We start from the raw sequence: 20,835 nt of genomic DNA on the forward strand, positions 1-20,835 counted from the left end.
CTGTAAAATAGACACGTAAATACAAGTGACGCATACCCTAGAATTATTACAATATGTTTCACAATTTACCACAGGTGAAAAGACCATCTCTGAGAAACACATATAATTTATTATATTTCTTTTTTATATAAATTAAAGTTGTGGGACAAAAAATAAAAAATGAGAGTTCAAGGATGTTGTAAAGATTACGTAGATAACTGCAAATGATGTTTACTTTCCTTTAAATTAGGATGATTAATATCAGAGATTGACCTTATTCATCGATTTAGTCATTAGGTAAATGTTATCGTGATTAAAAATAATTTGTTTTTAATTATTGTCCCGAATCGACTACGAACATTGTAATTCTCATAATTCTCATAATGGATGGTAGATGAATAAAAATAGAACGAAAGAGGAAAATATCTCCACTCGTGTTTTCTAATCTTCGAGAAATGTCATTCGCGTCAACCGTACCTCTGTAAGGAGTAATGTCTAATGGTGTCAGAGCGCTGGGCTATTGTTGTAAATTACTTATCCTGTTTTTTATATTACTGTGACAACGCTTAGTAACAGTTATTTGGACCACTTTTCAGTTCTTGTTTTAAGCCATCCTGGACGGGGATCATGACTGTGTGTTCTGCCGAAGGTTCTATTTCGGTTCCCATGTTTGTACGGCGCAGACGTTATGGTATTGCTTCTCCTGGGGAGGTGAGATACTCATAAAAGATCAGAGCTTTCGTTTTTTGAAGTCTTTTATTGTTTTCATGTGCACACATTTCACATCGAATTATTTTTTGGTGGATTGGGGTGAGTGTGTTTGTTGTGGGGTTTTTTCGGGGGGGGGGTATCTTAGACAAGAAAAAGTCCCGAAACAGATCAGGAATACATTGTCTTATATAAAGTGTGACGATGCTCACAAGAATAATGCCAATTAATTCCTTATGTTAAGAAATAAGGGAGGGTCCATTTTGCGAAACTAATCCATGCTATCGTAAAGACTCTGTAATACTCTATAAAGTTCGCTTTTAGTAACTGGCAAATTACACGGTTTGAGAAATATATTTCCAGTACGATTCTCCGTGTTCAAAGAAATAATTACTAAGATCTAACATTGCTATCAACATAGACATAGCAAGCACCCTAAGTTTATTACAATATAAATCGTGCTTTTCCACTGAGTATAATTTTTTTTTCTATTATTCTCCATATGCATGCTAACGGTGTATGCTAACAGCTGAAAGTTGTGTTGCAAATGTTTTAGCCGAGTGAATAAACTAGCATGAAGTCTGGAACAATTCTTTATTGTTTTCTTTTCAAGAAAGAGTGCCACAGTCCATTAAATTACAAAGCAAAACTGATCATTATTTATTTCATGATCTCTACATTAAACATAATTTAAATGTTGTTTTTGCAATAATGATGAAACGGTCCAAATAAAAATCATTAATTTTTAACATGACAAACTGAACCAAAAAATCTTTATGGTTTATAGCACACATTTATTTAACTTTCTCATTTCTTCACTTCGTACTTCTATGGTATGTTTCTCGAACTGTATTGTAAGTCAGTCTTTCTCCCCAAAAACATTTGGATTTCTCACCGTAGATATTACAAGCATAGAGTACAACCTGTCTCATTAAAATATACCTTGCTCACAAAAAACGATGGGCACATTAGATAAGTAAAATTGATACAATAAAAGAGATCATAATAATAAAATAAATTTAAATAGATATATGAATAAATAAATTTGCAATGAGACGAACTTCTAAATGAACACATCACCTGCTGTGAGTCAACATCTATGAGATTCACAGTCCATATTTTCAGATTTAAAAAAAAATATGAAAAGTTTGGTCGGTTTCATTAAATAAATAAGTTGAATATTATCACATCTTTGGAAGAGTTTAATGCCGTTTTAGTCCCAGTTATTTCCTCTTGTTTATTACCCAGCAGTTATATGTTATCTCCTCTGGAAAAGGGCCAATTCACAAACATTCATGAATTTATTACTGGACGTTCCTGTCAAACAGCAATCTTCGAAAAGCTTTTTGCTTCCGTAAAATCGGCCGCACTGGTAGCAGACCGCATGAAGGACGTCGTTATCCTCGCAGGAATGAATTCTGTATCTTTGGGATTCCTCTTGGTAACTCCGCCGGATTTCATTGGGTGGCATGGCGAAGGTCACGGTCATAAGGCACAGTAAGATATGGACCAGAGCAAGACAGAGTAAATTCTGGAAGTAAGACATAAAGGCGTGTTAAGAAAGATGTATAGCGTAGTCTTAAATTTCACCATCAATTAATATGTGATATAACCACATAGCACGCAGACGGCATCTTCAGCCTTGGTTTTAGAAAAAAATGGCAGTTTCATTCATACGAATCAACACAGTTTAAATTTGGATACTATGATTTAACGAAAGTTATCTTGAATTTATTAGCCATTATAATATTTGTCTGTATTTACGTCTGTAAAGCACCACGTTTAAATATGGTGTTCAGGCAAGTGAGGAAAAGCTTTTATATAGATTTGTATGTCATTCACTTAGTAGTACCGATTTAGGAAGCTTGCTAACACGTGACATCACAAAGATTTCGTATTGGAAGTCATACATACTCAAATAACTTTCCTCAATTCATCATATGTACGTTATCATTAACATGTGTTTTCTAGAAGAGATTCAGTGAATTTATCGTCAATAATTAATGCTTCCGAGAATTTGTCCTTAAACGTGACTTGGATAAAGTTTCGTAAATGGAGAATAGTTTTAGTTGAGCATCTGCTCATTTTGAAAAGCGGTTATGTCGTCTAACTTTAATTTTGTAGCATTTTTTATTCTCAACTACATAAATTGGTACGAAAAATGGAGTTGTGTACTGCTTTTAAACGAGAGATCATATCCAAATAAAACACAGATACTCTCTAACCTCTGGGCTTTGTTTTTCTATTTGTCTGTATGGTAGTCAGTTTCACAGGGTACCCAAAAGACCTTGACAAATAACAATTTCCTAACTTCCACCCAAATCCCACCCACCCTCTCAAGAGAGCAAGTTGGGATATTTTAACATTCTGGTGTCTCACTCAGTTTTTCCTTGCTAGAAATAACCGTGTTTGTACTACCTTAGATTGCATAATGAATATGTATGTAATTTAACATCAGCGTCAACACTGGCATGGTGATGTGATGCTTAACCTGAAACGATTCCTGCTCTGAATATCGTGCGGCGACATTTCCCTACGAATAAAACTTTACTCTGGTTACATTATGGCATAACTATGACAAGATTAATACAGATATTTGCTGACTGTTGGATATATTTGTACAGATCAAAATATTCTTATGGTCTTAAACAAAAGGAATCTTAACAGAATAATTCATAGAACTTTTTTGGAATTTAGTAAAACTTACAACATTCTTCGTCTATCCACTTGAAATAACGTAGGGAATTAAAAAAAATCTGCAAAATTGCGACGTGGTTCGAGCTTCAGATAAGATTAGCATACATGCTAAGAGAGAATAATAATATTATTTTTCTTTTATGTGCTGTTTTTAAAATATAATTTTGACAGTGTAACACTAAATTTATAAATTTTGTGAAAACGTTTTGAGATGCTTAATATTTAACGGAACGGGTATAGCATGGTGACAGAGCATTGTCAAAGTTCTTCACAAAAACATAAAGAAATCTTTACCTATATCGGCATAATTTTTAGATCTTCGTGACATATTATTGAAGCAGGACAAAATATTTTAAATCGCGCAGCGATAAACATTTAAGATAAAAACATATGCCATACCCGTCACAGTTGTAAAAATCGTAGACAATTTTACGCCCTAGCATGAGACTTACACGTCGATTTAGCCACCGTCTACAGTGGTTTGTCTTTGGGCAAGACGATATATCCTTCAAAGTGTCGCTGTGCCGTAGAATATCGAACCAAAAACACACCACCGTTGTCATTTCTCACGACAAGTAAAACGAAAATCAGAAAACAACATTTTCGTGAAAATGAAGCCGGTTGAAAATAGTACAAAAACTGAGTATGTATGCTTGCTCAAAGTGAATAACGAATATAATTCGTGGGTAAAAAACTCAATTTTTTCACAAATGGCAAATCCACGAGTGAAAATACTGAGTGGTCCATTATTCACTCAGAGCAAGCAAATTCTCTTTTTATTTCATTTTCAATTGTATTGTCTAGCAATATGTGTAACAGATTGACAGCAGATTTCTTACTGTATCCATGGCGATAAAGTCAGCAGTTTACCTTTTATGTTCTGATGTGCTTTGTTTATATTCGCACATGAAATACAGTTGTAACAAAATACACCTTTCGAATTCAAGTCAAAACTGAACATAAAAATCGAAAATATGTATGCATATTATTAAATTTGAATTTGGTTCCTCTGTTTGCTAGGCAGCCATACTTACCACTAGACAACGCAAACGTGTATAAATGCCTAAAATGTCTTGGCTATAATGTTATCGATGTAGCAGAGAAAATATGTATCATATTTCACTCGAATGAATTACCACAGATTTTTCACTTGGAAAATCTAATAACTCACGGCCTATCATAAAAATTATATATCATATCATTTAATACCGTTAGCGAAGGCAATAATCGTATGCGTCTAGGCTTTGTTAAGCAACAAACTATACCGTACATAAACCTTCTCGAAAGAGTTCGCAGCTGCGTTGCTGAGTCTAAATACAATTCGCTGAGACCGATAGTTCACCCATTTGCTTCCCCCAGACTTGTATCGAAGTCTTTTTCAGTTTTCGTGTCGTTGGAGTCGAAAAACTTAAATGCTTTGCTTTTCAAGATCAATCAGTAAACATCGGTGATTGTGTTCCAGGATAAAATATCGAAAACATGGTAGTCACAATATATGAATCCATCAAGCTTAGGTTTTCTGTTTCATTCTTTTGTATAATTATTACATATTTAAGAACGAAAATGGTATGCCGGAATATTATGTTGCATGTTTGTTTGCACAAGTGAATAAACCGTTTTGGTATATGATAATAGAAGCAGACTGTTGTTTCAGTCACATGCCTTGACATTCTAAAGACCGATAATGACACTTCTGTAAATGAGGATTTGAATTTGCATGAAAGTCAGTCGATATTAGTTGGCGCACATTACAATAAATTACATTTTAAAGCAAATACTTCTTTATTCACAAGAGATGTACTCAAAATATCTCAAGGGGTTCTATATTTTTCTTCACGCAAATGACGCTATAATAGTTTATATAATGCTATATCAAAGTTCTTACCATGTCTTACATTTGAACGATTAACTTAGCTCGATCTGTTCGTGCAAGGTCCTTGACTTTTGACACTTATATTAAGACAAAATGAAAGGTTATCTAATTTACTTTCGATCCGTGCCAATGTTTATAACCATTATCATTTTCTTGCTGTAATAGCTCAACCTTGTCAAGAAAGACCCCGTATTTGGCATTCACTGTCTCTTTGATTCTGATAGTACAATGTCGGAGGATGAATCGTTCACGACAGTGAAGTCAAATACAGAACTGGTTTCACGATTTAAATTTTGTTTCGCATTTAGTAACAGAAACCGTAAAGAAACACTAATTTCCAAGAAACTGCGCAAATGATTGGAAAATCTGAATACGCGATCTCGTAAAATCCGCAGCAGTTTAGTTCAGTTTCACAAAGAATTTCAAACGTATGTATTTAAATATCAATGCTATATTGATGGAGAATATTTGACATTGGTTTGTACAAGAAATGACCAAAAATGTTGTCTCTGATTAGTATTCGAATGGTTGTCATTAGTTCAATAATTGATCATTTAATACAAATAAAAAGATATCAAACGAAGGATTGTTAAGAGAGACAAAATGATTCAAGGTTTGAACATCGGCAATGAATATAAGCTCTATGCCGACACATCACATCTGCATCAGACGTCCTTTATCGAGTGATGCACTTAACAAGTATTGATTTTTGACTTGTATGCTGAATTTATGATTAAACAGCTGCCATGAATGCAGTGAGTAAAAACTGGTGATTGGTTGTATTTTTTTTCCAAAAAAGAAACAAGTTGAAAAAGGATACCAAGGATGAGATCAGTGCTAAGTGAGATAAAACTGTAACTTTAAATTGTAAATACTTGATTTAATTGAGAGAGACAGTGCGACTCTTTCATACACACATACGTACGTGCATGAGTGCGCGCGTACATACATGCATGCATACATACATACATACATACACACACACATACATACATACATACATACGCACGCACGCACGCATACACGCGCACACATACATACATACATACATACATACATACATACATACATACATACATATACATGCTTCCATAACTTTCAAACAGGTTCTTGTTCAAGAAAGTTACTTTCAACTTTCTATTTAGCCGGTGGCGAAACCCTAGATGACACTCCTTAAAACTGAAGAATTTTCTTGAAAATTACAGATCTTTTTCTTAGAACAAAAGAATTATTTGTTTGTTTTTAGTAAGATTAAATTATACGAAGCGACGTCGAGTATTCGAAGGAGAACTCTCTCTCTCTCTCTCTCTCTCTCTCTCTCCGTGCGTCCCGATATACGACCTAAGCCCTACTCCCAAGACGACCATATCACATTGTGCAAATAAGGGAATGTATCCAGACAAATACGACATATGTTTAATATTAGGTGAAATATGCGATAGTACGAAAGACCAATCAATCCCCACTCTTTCTACACAATTACAAACCATTTTAGTGACAAAGACTATTTTAGCTATGTTTTGCGTAGAAAAAAAAACGAACACACCAAAATCAACAAAAACAACAACTACTCTAAGGACTGTCTTTATCGGTTGAATGAACATATTTGAAAAGTTCGGGTACCAGAAGGGTGTGATTTAGATGAGCATCTGTATTATACATATATTTAACAATGTAGCGTTCTGATCTGGACCTGTTGAGAAAATAAACGATGCTTTGTGGTAAACAACAATTGAAAATAGTTTCGTGGAGATTAGAGATCAAGTTGCTTAAGAATTTAAGGGTTGGTAGTGAAAACGAAGATCAAACAGTTACCACTATGATAAAAATGACACGATCCACTGGCCGTGTATGTAGTACATTCTGAGGCGGCGTTAGGAGTACGCTGGGCCTAGAGCCGACCATGACCGCGCGGGGCCAGAGTATCGGTATCTCGATTGGTATGCTACTGCAAACACTGATTATGTCAAGACTAGATCAACTTTCACGATTTGGCGCACGAATTTAGTATCAGTGTTTCAATTTACCGGAGAATATAGCTTGACATACTCATAAGGACGACCTTAGGCCTGAAGCGCGGGGCCCCCTGAAGAGCGGGGCCTGGGGCGGTCGCCCCACTTGCCACCCCCAAACGCCGTTCATGAGTACATTACTGGGCACAGCGCACCTACGCATCGCTACAAATGCGCAACCGAGACTCAAGTTGTTGTTGTTGTTGTGGGGTTTAACGCCATTTTTCAGCACGATAGGCTATACATGGCGGCCAGTATTAATGGTGGAGGAAGAACCCGGAAAACCCCGGAAAGAACCACCGACCCACGAGAAGCTACTGGCAGGCTTTCTCACATGCCCACATTGGCTGAATCTTAGACTCGAACCGCCGCAGACAGAGGTGAGATGGCAGTGATCCGTAACGAAGAGCGCTTTAGACCACTCGGCCACTCGGGGCCCCCGAGACTCAAGTAATTGGGGCTTTTCATTGACGTTAATAATATGAAGCAATACCTAGGAGATAAAAAATTAAAGCAGCCGTAGTCATTACAGTCCTTTCTGGCATCCTAAACTGCGTTATTTCTCATTATAAGAACAAATGGTTTGTAAACTACCATCTATACTCGCCTACAAGTCGAGTTAAACTGCAAAGATCCTGATCTACGGTAGCATAATGCACCTGCAGATCAGGTCCTCATTGTTTGTTCTACTGATTACTCCTATCAATTTGTACAGAGCCTGATCTGCCGCTGGAATCGTCTTATAAACGAGCATATACGGTAAATAATACATAACTCTACATACGATCCATTTTCATTTCTTCATTTTTATATGAACGTTCTGAACGAAAGACACTTAATTAGTCACACTGTGTCCGAAAGGCCATGAATACATGTGTACACGCCTATCCAACTTTCTGCCTATCTGTTCTTTGGATCCAGAAATCCATTCCTCCATCCGTGTGTATGTATGTAATCACTTTGGTAAGGCATTATATGATATGATTATATGCACACTAATCATCTCCATTAAATGCCGTAGCAATATAATATTTCATTATTAAATCGCCCACAACTATACGATAGAGACGAGCTTTTAGTATTAAATCGCCAATAACTCTGCGATACGGACTATTTTTTTATATATATATATAAAGAAATTGCCCACAACTATACTATTTGGACTGATTTTAACTATTAAATCGCAAACAACTATACGATAGGGACTATTTTTTCAGAAGAAGATGAGCAGCTTTCCAATTCACTTTCACAGTGACATTTACTGACAAAAACAACTAACAATGCGTATTTAGTAAAAGAGTCACATGGATTCACTTGTTAAGAGATGGCAGATAATACATTAGAATTAAGATCCTATATATATATATATATATATATATATATATATATATATATATATATATATATATAATGCTTTGAAAAATAGATAAATGCTTCAAAGCAAAATATTCTGGTGGTTTTCTAGATCAGTTTTTGTATTTCCGTTAATTTTCAAAACAATTTGTCTGATTGAAATATTACGGACTCAAATAATTGCGTATTGTCAACAAACCAAATTGTAAACATTCCAATATTTACGGACAGATGCCACGATGCTTTTATTTATTCAGAGGAGTCTAGAGTCTCAAGAATGTTTCCATTCCAGTGCTGTCGCTCAACTTGGCAATTCGTTCCGAAATTTACTAACTTTTTTATCTTACGATACGAAATGGTAAATTTCTAAAGACCTGCTTTAAGATTAAAAAAATACAACACAATGTGTATTTGGTATGGTGTGTTATGCTATTGTCTGTTAGCAAACTGTCGACATCTTCGCTAGCCAAGGTACCGATATGTTAACCCAGTCTACACCTTCGCGGAACAAGCAGATATTTAGTGCCGTGTCCTAGCGACATCTGTTGGATTTCATGAGTTGCTTCCTTTATTATGTAACGACAACGAGGTAATAGAATGTAACAGCGGTGCATTGTGCATCGGCCATAAATAGTGGAGGCAACCGACTTCAAAAGGATACTTTGTAAATTTAACATGGAACGCATGATTATGTACCAGAGAGAAGATATTACAGGTGTATTTAGGTGAAATATATTTGTACAAACACCGACATGCAATGGAAGATTACTTAATTATGATTCCATTCAAATTGTGTTCTCCCCTTGTCTTTATCATATAGGAACAGTGTTCAATTGTGAACAACTTTGACTGGATGCGGTAGCTTCCCGCATCCAATTAAATATACAAACCCGAAGCACATACATATCTGCTCTATCCGCCAAGGCGTAGATAGGGTTAACATATCGGAATATTGGCTGTCGAATGCTCGAATGAAAATCTGGAACAATATCTCCCGTTCATCGAAGACAAGGAGAAATATTATAAACGAATAAATACGACAACAAAATTGCCTAAGATCGATGCTTACATTTCGGGTATATACGGTACTAACTGTTAAAAATGATAGATTCTTTACAATTTTGTTTATAAGAGATGTCATGTTTTCTTATCTCATATGTACGTTACAGTTATGCTAATCAGTTTAATGGCCAGAACATCTATTCAGAAAGTATACGCATTACTTATTCATTCCGTTTGCTTTCCCTATCGATTTCAACTTGACCCCTTTGTACTTATGCAGCTTAAGTATAACATAACTTAGATACGTGAGGTTCATCAGGTGCGTGGCATTGGAGAAGAGTTAACATCTTAAAGTATGAACAGGTGACCGTGAATGACGTCACTTGGGAAGGGACGTTATCTGTCATATTAGAGACAAGAATTACAGCGCTTTCATTTAATAAAGAACCTGACTTGTCAAACCTTGAAAATAGTGCATGCCCTCTTTTAATGTTTTAACGATTCTCTTATTCTATTGAGCGTAAATATATGAACCATAATGGTTGGAGTGGTGGTAGTTACAAACTATATTTGCTAAATCAAGAAATAAACAAAAAATAACAAAATAACTCCAGTGGCCTAGTGGTTAGAGCGTGCGCATCGGATGCGGAAGGTTGCGGATTGGGTGGGACATGATGCCACATGTCTGGGGCATGATGACCAGATAGGCATCACTATAAACGGCCACGCTGCAGACTTCGTAGCGATATGCCTGATACATTGTTAAAGCTAAGTTTAAATACCCAAATCACACACACACACACACACACACACACACACACAAAACCATTTCTATTTTCAGCTCTTTCATACATAAGACTCATACCGCGTAGCATTGTTAAAGCTACGTTAAAAATCCAAATCACACACACACACACACACACACACACACACACACACACGCACACATACACTCACACACACAAAACCATTTCTCTTTTCAGTGCTTTCATACATAAGATTCATGCTGCAGAAACTACTATTTCGGTTCCCAAAGATGGTCAATATTAACAAAAAGGTTGCACTGTGGTTTGAATAACATTACCTTGATAAAGTTCAAAGAGAAAATGTTCCATTTGTGAGGATTACTCTCGTTCATTGATATAATTTATGTTAATTTAGCGAAATGTTAAATAGTTACATAACATAAAACCTGCTGTTGTTTCTGAAGTAAAGTCGCCTTTGATGTTTCGCAGCTAAATTTTATCAACTATGGAACCAAAGTATATGGCCTAATAAAGCAGGTAGTTTCTTAAAAGTGATGGTCTTTTACGCAAGTTCTAGTTGTTTTATTGTCAGTGTCTTAATCAAGACCATTACTAAACGGTGTACTAACTATCGAGCCAAGTGTAATTAAATTTTACAAGTTTTAAAATCTGAGCTGTGAAGTTATATACAAGACCCAAGAGAGAAAAGGAATTGCTTTTATCTCTTTCCTCCTGCCTTTGCTCTCTAGACGAGATTCTGACGTGGATGACTAACTTGGTTTTCGAGACACATTCCTTCTGATTTATATAAAATAATACTTGAATGACCGTACTATGCAGGATTTGGACCTGTTAGTCGGGAAATTAGTGGCACTCGTGGTGATTTACGTTATTTATAATATTATGCAATTAAACATGTGGTTTACACTTGCTACAAAGTTTAAGATACAAGAAACGCAAGTGACTCATGCGGTGATAAATCACATGGTCATAAGTCATGTATATGTACTGATGCAGCAGCATTTGAAGTAACGCTGATACTCATTTATGTATACCTTGATTATATAATGATTTCAAAGAAGCGATAAATAAATGCCACGTGATAACTCGATACGAAGAACAACTGTAAAACGAGAGGAATGTTATTCTCTGAGGACACCGCAACAAACAGAACTTCATATAACTGTTATTCATCAAACAAATTCCAAATTCATATATTAGAGAAAATGTTTTCAAAAACTCTTTCTTGGTTCGATAATTTCCACACATCTGCTACTTTAGTACCATAAATGCAAAATAATATCCTCAGCGAAGTCATGAAATGTAGATATACTTACAGTTTTGTCCATTTTTCAAAATCGAGAAACTAAATTCCACTGATTGTGCGTTACTGGCAATTTCCAGGTATGCGACTTTATCACGCATAATGTATTCAATTCTTCCTATTTATAGCCAGCATTCATGGGTGGATACCGGAAAGGACAAAGTGCTATTTACACCGTAGCACGTGATCCGCCCTGGCTCCTTCAAACTTAACAAATTCATTGAGAGGCGTTTGCGCAACCAGTAAAACGAAAATGACGTCGTGTTTGATATTCAGTCTGGCAAGATTTTCAGGAAAAAAGTTTCCTCATCTGATTCTTACTTTCATCTTTTAATCCGTGAATTAGCGAGCACTGTATTTTGTTAACTGAAGGCGCTTTGAACATAGACGCCAAGACAAAGAAAATGAGTGTCATCTATGAAATGGCTAGCCACGAGCTAACCATACTGAAAATAACCCAGAACTGTACAGACCGTGTGTAATATATATATATATATATATATATATATATATATATATATATATATATATATATATATATATATATATATATTGTGAATTGCTATTGCTTATTTGTGACAGCGACGTCCATACTTATTTTAGCGAGCTCAGAATGCTTATAAGTTTATCAATAGAATTTATGATTAAGCAAAAATCAATACAGAAAACAAAATGACTAGGTACATGCGTTCCATCCTGCGCGAGTTTGCCAGCCCCCCCCCCCAAAAAAAACTTAAAGTTAATGTATTCGTTTTGCTTCGAAGCATTATTTGTTGAGAAAACTCTCAAAGTTAAGGTAAACTTTACAAAAGTTAACACATAAATAAATCCATCAATACAAAATATACTCGTTTTATTGTTTATTATTCAAAAGAAAGATTACCCTACTTGCGTAGCTTCTACATTACCATACACATACATGGTAACTCGACACTTTGGGAAAAATAAAGATACAGTCTGAGATTCCATGTGAAAAACAAATGCGTTGAAAATGTGAAGTTTAGTGATCTGACGCATAAGTTTTCAAAAGAAAAGAATACTTGCATATATTTGCCGTGAATTGTTGCTTTACATTATGTTTATTGTCTATGGTACGCTGTTACTTTTCTTTTTTATATTATTTATATCAACAAGTATATATCAGATTTAGCTGTAGCTGTTTGGCGTATTGGGATAATAGACTACATTACTAATAACAAGAGTTGAGGATTGGGACAATATACAACATTACTAATGACACTAGAGGCGAGGATTAGTACAATAGCCTACATTACTAATGACACTGGAGGCGAGGATTAAGACAATAGACTACATTACTAATGCCACTCGGGGCGAGGATTAGAACAATATACAAAGTTAGTATTGACGCTAGAGGCGAGGATCAGAACAATCACATAAATTAATATTTTGATAATCGAATGACAAGTACAGAGGTAATGGATGCTCGTCATGGTGATCCTTATAACAAACATCATTTTCATCATTTTCTCCCTAATACGTAGTCTTTTATGTCACCAATGTAACTTTTCTTGCCGACTCAGACACCCAAAACCATCCGGTATACAAGCTAATAAGAGAGAGAGAGAGAGAGAGAGAGAGAGAGAGAGCGGACTTTAATCTATGGAACAAGTTAATATAATCAAACTAATGATGGGGTGAAGATAATTTACCCCAATGGTCGCCATTTGAAGAGAAGATTACTTTCGGGTAGGATAGGAGTAAACAAGGTTAGGTAGTGTGTTAGAGACCAGCAACACTTTGAGGGTAAACAGTAAACAATCAGATGCGACTTCATTCCTTGTTTGAATGTTTCGGTTGCTTCGGTCAGGGACTCCACTTAAGCATCCACTGAGTTTTTCAACCGAAACATTCGAAAGAGCGAATATTTTATATTTTAACATTTATTTGCACCTCTTGCTATAAATGGCCAAGTGAATGTACTGTCTTCATTAAGAGCCGATTTTGACAAACTGTAGATGCAGACAAATTAGTCTGTATTCGGACAAATAGGCAGATTTCAAAGTTCTAAACTATATATTGAAGTTGCTGCTTTACTTTCTCTTATGTCGCACTGCTCCGGTGGCCTAGTGATTAGAGTGGCCGCCTCGGATGCGGAAGGTCGCGCGTTCGAACCCCGACTGAGTCATACTAAAGACTTAGAAAAATTGTACTAATAGCTGCCTCGCCATGCGCTCAAGATTAAGAGGTTAGTGTTTGGAACGATCGTCCTGATATCAGGATAATGTGACTGGGTAGGGACATCATGCTACATGTCTGCGTAGGCATCACTATAAACTGTCACATTGCAGACATCGTTGCAATATGACTCAAACATTGTTAAAGCTACGTTAAAAATCCATATCACACACACAAACACACACACACACGCACACACATTCTCTTATGGCGATAACTGAATCCATATCTTATAATACAATTTTTCACTTCGAATTTGGTAAATACTTGCATAGACTCAGAAAACGTAGGATGAATATGATTTGCGATATAACTGGTATTGGAGACAAATATCATTATATCATTTAATGGCTCCATTTTGATCACAGTGCATGTGTTCACCGTAATGTAATACAGTGTTTACTCTGAGCATATGTGTTCCCGCAACCCGGTAGCTCGAACTTATTCCGTGATGATAATGTTGGCTTAGGAATATTACAGAAAAAAGAATGACGTGGGCCGTTGTTGGAGAATCAAGCTGACACGTGTTATGGGTTTGTTCATACTTTGCATAGTTCGTTCTTAAACCCTAGTCAGTCTGATAAAATAGGTATGAATTAAATTAACTATGATCCTTTTCGACATCTAATCACGTAAGACATAACAAACATTATTAAACAGCCCACACTACAGTTCTAAACGCATGAGAAATGGTGACTTTAATTTGTCATTTAACGCAAATCTGGGTACGTCCCTCACAAGCTTGTATCGTTTTCACTAGTGATTACATTCAGTAATATTAAAATTGAAGGTTTCGTTCGTCTTCACTGCTAAAGTAAAAATTTATAAATTGTATTCATATAACAATATATATTTCAAGTCGCATATGCTTGAAAACATTGTTCGTTTGAAAAACGTGCAAAAACACACAAACTAAAATCTTTATTTTTCTGCAAGTGTAACCAGTACCAACAACAGATATATAAAAGAAATGTTCTAGTTCATTCACAACCGCGACAAGCGTGCTGTACTCGTGATAATGGCTTCCCGATTTATTCCAGTACCAGCCAAGACGATGCAGATTGTGGCATGTGGAGACTTGAATGTGAAGGAGAAACCTTCAGGTGAAGGACGCCTGAAAATCCAATTAAAACACCATTGACTACAAATGGGCAGTTTCGACCCTACAATCAGCAAAGATAATGCAGCTTGGCCCCGGAGTCTGAGGATTTTGAACATGGATTTAACATCCCAGCATGAAAAATTATACTGTAGGTTTTTCCGAGTCATTGAAATTTTAATAAGTCTGTGAAGATATGAACAATAAGAAAAGGCACATGTGTGTGGTTGTAATGTTACTGGGATCGAATTACACTTTTGACGTCAGAGTAGTGAGTTGGGTCTGAACTAGAATTTAAGAATGTTTGGAAATGAATAGTTTTAGTTCTGATTCTGAAGACGCAGAGTCGAATGCATTAGCCACGTCACTACACCCATCCCACATTTTCAGAAATAAATTTAATGTATTTCCCTCTTCTACTTGAATTACTGAAATCTATAAAGTTTTCGATGTGACTATGAGAAAAAAATATATCGGAAAGATGAAACACACCATGAAAACACAAGCAGTGATTTTCATGGTATTGCATTGACCATGCCAGACTTGTGAAAAGATGAAAAAACGTGTCCTAAGATAAATCTAGGCTGTAAATTCTTTTTCACAAACTGGAAAATAAGAATGCATTGGTGCCTTTAAATGAGTGCTGTCCGTGTGAGAATTTGTTCTTTTAATTTTAAAGATTGTACACTGTTTTGCCTTTATCCTTGTTTGTATTCCTTCCGGAGAATACACATACATGCATGCATGTATACATACATACATACATGCATACATACACACATACACACATACATAGATACATACATACATAAATACCATACATACATACATAAATACCATACATACTTACATACATACATACGTGTATACATACATACATACATACAACATACATATATACATACATACATACATACATACATACACACACATACATACACACATACATACATACATACATACATACATACGTGTATACATACATACATACATACATACATACACACACACACACACACACACACACACACACACACACACACGTACGTACGTATATACATACATACATGGGGCCCCGAGTGGCCGAGTGGTCTAAAGCGCTCACCATTATGGATGACTGCCATCTCACCTCTGTCTGCGTCGGTTCGAGTCTCGGATTCGGCTAATGTGGTTATGTGAGAAAGCTTGCCAGTAGCTTCTCGTGGGTCGGTGGTTCTTTCCGGTTTTTTTCCGGGTTCTTCCTCCACCATTAATACTGGCCGCCATGTATAGCCTATCTTGTGCTGAAAAATGGCGTTAAACCCTACAACAACAACATACATACATACATACATACATACATACATACATACATACATACATACATATGAGCGGGTTGGTTTTGCCATGATGATGATGTTCGATGATTTAGAAAACTGTTCAAAAGTCAAGTGCTACGGGTAAATACCGTAAATAACACAGAGAGTGCGACCTAGGTATTGGGTTGACTTGTTTATTGCGTGCGGACAACAATAACAACAAAAACCATCAAAATGAACAGATTTTAAAGCTTGACAATTGAAGGGTTTATATTTGCGTACTCTTTGATAATTTTTTCTTGGCTTTGTCTCTTCTTGTTAGTGTCAGTTGCAACTAGGGGCTTAACATTTGTCCCCCTACGCATATGTTACTGCTGTTTGTGATATACATGTGACGAGACTGGCGTCTTAATGAATCAATCAAAAGTCAACGTAGTACGTGTACAGTATTAGTAAACGTTAGCAATACGGCCGAGTTTTGGGGTGAGTGGCTTCAACTGTCTTGATAAAAGAATTTCTGGACCTCAAATGTCTTGAAAAAGTAGAAATAGGAAAGGGGTTACTCCTCCACCACAGATCAGAAAAAAACTTTTAAAATAAATTTTGTATCTGTTAATATGCGCAACAGCTTTTTTTAAAAAAAATGGTATTTGGAGAATAAAATCGATCGTTAAATAAGTAATTATTTAGAAACGGCGTAAGCGAAATCTAACTCAGAATAATTATCTTCGTCGTACGAATAATAAATATTATCATCAGCGTCTCAAAGAGAGCTCCTTCTGGTAAAACAAAACTATATTCGCTTACAGCTTTAAAAATTTCGAATTTTCTTCTTTTTTTAAAACTGTTCTATGTTAATCAAAATACGCTGAAAGTTGGATTATTCAACTCTTTTTTTTCCCTTTTTGCGTAAACTATAAAACAATTCCAGGAGTGTTTTTCTTTGCTTGTTCTGCATCTGTCACATTAGAGATAACTGAGGTATCTTTATGTTTTTCGATAAAATTGATTGCTGATTTCAAAATAAAATCAACCACTGATTTTAAGTTATAAGTGTCTATGCAAAATAGCGTACGCACCAGAAAATTCTGCTGACATTTCTACCAGCTGGTTTTCGTACTTTTCAATTAAAAAAATCATTCAGATGCCTGCCATTAATAACATTTATTGCAATATATTCTTTATCATCAGTATCATCAACACAAATTGTATTTACCCCAAAATACTTACCAACAACATCTTTTAGTCCACTACATGACATTTCTTTAATCCATAACTAAAGACCGTTAAATTTAATTTCTTTTATCGTTTTTTTTTTTTTGTTTTTGCGTTAAAGTAGCGGAGTAGGGCCAAGTTACATTTGTATTAAAGCCGGCTACGTCTGATAAGTTTTTAACTAGCTCCAAATACTCTTCGTATTTATTATCATTAGTAAATTATTTTAATGCATATTACTCAGCTTCCGTATAACTATTATACTATTTTACTCTGTTCATGATATGACTAATCACAATAAAATAGTATCTCGATAAAACCTGGCCATCATCAACTAAACCATAAATATCAGCCGAAACAACAATATCATTAAAAAAGAATATTCCAAATCTTTATGAAGTCTTTCCTTACCAGAACGTCTTCTGAGACTTTCTTCTTTACTAAAATTATATAATTTTTGCTCTGCGTTCGTGTCCCTTGAGTCATTTTTATGATGAGGATTATCGTTTTTTATTATGTATTCTAGTCTGAGACATGATTCGCACTATTTATGAATCAAGCTCAGTAATTATTGTGTGCAAAATAAACAAACAATCATCGCCTCGTACTCATTTATTGTTCTGAGAAGCTGATCCTTTCTCATGGCGCTAACAGAAGCATATTTTTTCTTTATTTGTTCTTTTGTCCTTATATATTTAATTAAATTTTCCTTTTAGATCAATCGTTTTAGCAAGAGCTTCAATATGTCAGGTTGAATAAAATATCTTGTTTCATCCTTGCTAAAGCAACATTATAAACTGTTTGCATGTTTCAATAAAATCCATCGTTATTTTACATTTTACACAAAAACTACTCTTGATCATCAAGAGTACAAATCTGAGAGCAACTTAGACCAGGATTTTCTCCCTCGGCGGCAGCACAATAAAGTCTAAACCATTTAAATTTTGATGTTGAAATAGATGTAAAAAAAAAAAACATTCGTGTGCTGATACACTAACATAACTTAGATTTGCCGCGGTAAAAATTGCCATAACATTAATGTGTTATGTATATTTGATTTAATTATATCTGATTTAATATATATTTATTTCAATTTAATTGTTTGTCAGTTTTAAATTTTTTCATTTTTCATTACATGATATTGTAATGTACTTTTGAGATGATACTTTTTCAGAAAATAGTTTGACCTTGACTTCAATTTATAAACACCAGGTGTTGATCTAAATCCTGGCCTTGTTGCAAAATGTATAGCAACCACGTAAACAAGTAATATTTTTATTTTAAAATGATTGGTTGTTGTCGAGGTCATGATGGGACTTCGTGTTTAAGATATAAGATTTAAGATTTAAGATATAACCAATTTTTTTTATTTTTTATTTTTTAGAGTAAAATGATTGGTTTTCGTCAGGGTCACACTGGGTGTACGTGACTTTTAATAAGTACTTACTTGTTTACGTTTTAGAAGACCATATAACCTCTGTTTTGGAGAATTATTCTCAATAGAACCTGGGCTGTAACACTGGAATTTGCATATTGTGCTGTTTGGAGGTATTTCAAATTACTTGGATTCAAAGGAATTAATTCTGTTATTTTTTCTGTTAAGTGAGATTCTCAATCAAAGACAGTTCTTATAAGAAATTTATTTAGATCTCAAAAACCGGAGTGATAATTCTTGTTTATACAAGGAACTGTAGACTTCAAAACTACAGGTGCAACATCGTCTTTCATCTTGGATTCTTCGTCGGGATTCGAACTTGAAATCATTAGAACCTTTTGTTATTAGGACTACTAAAATTTTACTGTTGGATTATACTTGGAATATGTTTGAATTTGATTCTATAAAACCGTAAGTTCATATTTTTTTAATTTTTCCAGGGAAATAATTTATTGTATTTTTTCAAAGCTTGTTGTCTTCACTCTTTCTTGTGTTACTGTTTATTCGAGCCTAAACACGTGACATAAGAAATGTTATCATTTGATACCTCAAGTCTCTAATTAAAAATTCTTTCACCTCCATTTGCCCGCACTCGTAAAGTAAATTTGTATATTGATACTGCGGTTGGACTTTTTATCTTTAATTTTTTATATTAGTTTCACCATTTGTTTCCCACTCATTTGCTGTTGCTAAATGCCAGGCACAAGCGTAAAATGGATTGTAACCACTATAAAACGATGAAGCACTAACCATAAAACCAAACCTGTTTGTTGAGTCGTTAGTTAACGGCGGTAAATAGTAGTAGGATTTTTTGGAAATATTTTCTCAAAGTTAGTTGACAATATACCCGGTATAGCACACCAAGTAGCACCAATTGCAATAGACGCATCAAAAGCTTTTGCTACTGGGGCATCAGCAGAACAGGAACAGCAGTAGAACAAAATTGCTGATTCAAAAAAGGTCAACCACAACCGGAAATATCAGAAATAAAAGAAGTAGTAAAAGAAATTGCTCCAACAAAAGAAGCAGCAGCAGCTATGATATAAACAACAAATGTTTTTATTACCACAAGGAGAATTCGTAAACTAAAGCAAGGTGCGTCAACCAGAAGAGCACCAAGATTTTAATTTTGTATAAAATAAAATAAGTGATGTCTACCCGAGACTATTTAGATTTTAGTCAACACAGTTTGAATACATTGAGTACATAGATGATAATAATGATCCGAATGAAGCAGGACAAAGAACAATACATGCACGAGATGAGGTTACTTGCCTGCTTCCTCATAAAGCCTTTATTGAGATAACAGGATTTATTAGACAAGCACCGGCTGGAGCGGCTTTTCCTGCTGGTTTATTAATTACGTTACAAAATAATGGTTGGAATATTTTAAAAAGCGCGCGAAATCAGATAGCTAATAAAATAATTGAGGATGTTTCTTAGTATTTACCAATGATAAGTACAGTATTAAATTTGGCTTCATTTAGCAATGATTACTGAAGAAGCGCGGCAACTAATATGTTCTGGTTCATGAACACTGGTAATAGAGGAGATAATAATGCAGAGTTTATTCCTCTTCGAAATTCAATTGGGCACGGTGCCGACGCAGCAGTTGATTTTGTGTTGGAAAGAAATTATCTTATTGGAATTAATCCGCACTTAGGTATTGCTTTGCTAGAGGCTGCCTCAGATGTTATTGCAACAGATTGTAACGTAATTAGTATTGCACGACCTGGTGGCGCTGATGACGGTTATTGTTGTTGTTATAGCTGTAGTGTTTAACGCCATTTAGGCTATACATGGCGGCCAATATAAATGGTGGAGGAAGAACCATGGAAAACCACGGAAAGAACCACCGACCCACGAGAAACTACTGGCAAGCTTTCTTATATACCCAC

At 35.2% G+C, this 20,835-nt stretch overlaps 1 long non-coding RNA gene across 1 annotated transcript; it reads right to left on the reverse strand.

Moving 5' to 3' along the window:
* Positions 1 to 1,267: 1,267 nt before the first annotated feature.
* On the reverse strand, positions 1,268 to 12,014 carry LOC149804843 (uncharacterized). The gene is made up of 2 exons (XR_016414617.1): positions 11,708 to 12,014; positions 1,268 to 2,218 (listed from the first exon to the last, which is right to left on the reverse strand). It is a non-coding gene; the product is annotated as an uncharacterized LOC149804843 (long non-coding RNA).
* Positions 12,015 to 20,835: the final 8,821 nt, after the last annotated feature.

The sequence above is a fragment of the Sinohyriopsis cumingii genome, chromosome 2, assembly GCF_028554795.1.
Source record: "Sinohyriopsis cumingii isolate HCF-2022 chromosome 2, ASM2855479v2, whole genome shotgun sequence".
Taxonomy (NCBI): domain Eukaryota; kingdom Metazoa; phylum Mollusca; class Bivalvia; order Unionida; family Unionidae; genus Sinohyriopsis; species Sinohyriopsis cumingii.